Source organism: Megascapheus bottae, chromosome 4 (genome assembly GCF_031878675.1).
Source record: "Megascapheus bottae isolate mThoBot1 chromosome 4, mThoBot2.hap1, whole genome shotgun sequence".
NCBI lineage: Eukaryota > Metazoa > Chordata > Mammalia > Rodentia > Geomyidae > Megascapheus > Megascapheus bottae.
This window is the reverse complement of record NC_143512.1, coordinates 7,705,915-7,709,038: the sequence shown is the minus strand read 5'-3', so window position 1 is coordinate 7,709,038 and position 3,124 is coordinate 7,705,915.

Genomic DNA, 3,124 nt, shown 5'->3' with positions numbered 1-3,124 from the left:
CTAGTGCTTTCTCATTTGAGCCACAGCTACACTTCTGGCTTTTTCTGTGATTAATTGGAGGTAAGAGTCTCATGGATTTTCCTGCCTGGGGTGAGTTCAAACTGTAATCCTGAGATCTCAACCTCCCGAGTAGCTAGGATTACAGGCAAGAGCCCCTGGCACCCAGCTATATTTTCCCTAGTCATTAGAAGTTGATAAAACTAAGACAAAGAGAAATTCTGTAATAGTTGCTTAAATTTTTACCTTTCTTCTACCATCAGATTTAATATTTCAAGATACCACATAGAATGCTTCCATAGCACTCACAAAGCCCTGGGTTGGATTCCTTGGTACCAGAAACACATACACAGAAAAAGTCTGAAGTGGTGCTATGGTAGAGCTTTGAGAAACTTCAAGAACAGTGTCCCAGCCCTGAGTTCAAGCCCCAAGGCTGGCAAAAAAAGAAGATACTATAGATGCTTTAATATGGGTTGCAGTTCTGGATTTGTGTGGTGTGAATGTGTGTGTGTGTGTGTGAGTGTGTGTGTGTGTGTGTGTGTGTGTGTGTGTGTATGCTGGTCTTGGGGCTTGAACTCAGGGCCTGAGCACTGTCCGAATTTTATGGGCTCAAGCCTAGCGCTCTACTACTTGAGCCATAGCTCCGCTTCTGGCTTTTTTGGGGGGTAATCAACTGGTAATAAGAGTCTCATGAACTCACCTGCCCTGGTTGGCTTTTAACCTTGATCCTCAGATATCAGTCTCCCGAGTTGCTAGGATTGGATTGGAAATATTCAGGTAGGCAAATTAAAATACTTTTCCCTGGGGTGGCACAAAACCCAGATATACTTGCATTTTGGGTAGTCCTATTATCTCCTTTACTTACTGGCTTTCATTTTTATGGTTGACAAAGTATGATTCTACTTCACATTGATTGCCCTGTTCAGGAAAGCTTTTCTGCTGGTAGAGGCCCCGTGTCAACTAAGCATGTCCTGCAGGTTAGAAATGAACAGAGAAGGAAACAGAATGGTGGCCAGGGTGAGTGGAAATGAGCTGTACTCAATGCTGCCTGACAGCTCAGCTCTTGGAGCTCACTTGGGCCTTGTGCAGAACACAGTGCCAGTTACACGGCCTACTAGGTTGTGTTGTTTAATAAAACATGGGAGTGACACAGAAAGCTTTGGTACGGTGTGGCCTCTTGTTTTTTAAGTACAGCTATTACCACATGTGCTTTATTCAACCTTTGTGAGTCCCCCCCACTCCCATATCTGGGCAAAATGAACTAATGTGCTATTTCCAGAGAGCTTGGTTTTAGGTAACTGGTCCTCTTCTCTTTGTGGTATTTTTGTTTTAATTTTATGATGTAACAATTGCTGTTCATGGAAGTGAGAGGTGGAAAGCAAAGAGAACCAATAGGAAAGGAATCTCTTGCTCTTGTATTGTATGATTTCTTTATTTCCTCTAGGATCTCCTGGTTGAGCTGCAGGAGAGGACAAGGTATGAGGGGCACAGTTGACTGTGGAGTGCTGGTGGGCACATACCAGTGAGAGCTCTTAGTGTGACAGGTGAGGTGTCACTATGGCTGTAAAGTACTTAGTTCAGGCTTGGTCTGGGCCCTAGTATGTGTCAGTGGCATAGTCCATGAGCAGTCTACTGCTATGACTAGCTACTGGAAATAACCTCCTGATGTTTTTAGTGTGACAATCACTGAGGATTGCTTCCGTCAGGGCTTCCACTGGGCACTGGCTATACAATTCTTCTTCCTCCTCTCTGTAGCAGAGAGCCTGGGAATACAAAGGAAAGGGTAACTTGCCTGCAGTGAGTTACCTCACAGCCACCCTCATTTACCACCATGGCTCTTCCACCATTTACATGGAGCATGGGCAGACACAGTGTTCAGATTCACTGGCCTTTGAACTTTAGCTCTGAAATCTGACTTCATGACAGAGGATTCCTAGGGAACTTAAAAAAAATACTGAGCTCCAGTTCTGAGGATGCTAATTCAGGAGCCCTAAAGAAGGGCTTGCTGAATGCATAAACACACACGCTCAATGCACACGCATGCGTGTGTATGCTTGAGCTTCCTCAAGTGATTCTAGCATGTATCATGGGAAATGTTTACTAACCTCATCCTGTGCACTTGTAACATGTAATTTGGCAAGCAGAATAGTGGATGTTCCCAGAGGGCCAAGGATATAAAACTGGGATACTGCAGGAGTCATTGAAGGGATCCAGACTCAACTCCAGTGTGTGTTGGGGACAGAATGCTCAAAGAGGCCAAAATTAGCAAACCCTCATTGCAGTCACCATATTAACACAAGCCATCTTTCACATGTTCCTTAGAATATGAAAGGAAATCGTGTTGCACCCACCCAAAGGAGATGGAGAAACATGCCCGTAACTGGAATACATGTTGGAAAGTGAAGAGAAGCTGGTAACTAATAATCTACCTATCTTGACAGGGATACAAATGCAAATCCTAGGCAAAAGACTCCTCTTTATAGATCAGACACAATAAGGTATCTGGCTACTAATTCACAAAAATCCTAGCATTCAAGTGGGGCTGCCCTAAGAATTTATTGTATGACTTTTGCTTATTGCATATTGCCAATGTGGAAATGGATTGCCTAATAGATAAGCTTGCCTAGAGCACAAAGTTAGTAAGTGACAGAGCAAGAACGAGTCCAGTTGCTCCAGCCTTCTGGTTCCACTGTAACTTAACTAACTCTTCCACACCGCAGGGCACAGAGCTTCAAGGAGAATTTTTTTTTTTAACTCAGAAAAGGATTGCACTGATTTTCTTCTGGCCCAATTTATGAGCGTTAAAAATTATGGAAGGTTTGTATCATTTCAGATTTGTAGATAACAATTTAAACACTTACCAAGTTATCACTCATTAAATATCCAAGGAAGGAAGCAGCTTTCAGAACAGGAACATTCTAAATGCTATTTGAAAGAGGAGTCTAATTCGTTGCATTCTCTAGCATGAGTTTTAACGCCCATAAATTCAGCTCCCATTACTACTGCTTAATATAATATTTAAGTGTTGGGAAGCAGGAGGAGAGCGTGCTCTGACAACCTTCCTGTGCCTTGCAGATTAAGCAAATGCTGTCTGGGGGGTACGGATGCATTCACCCTCACTTCCCGT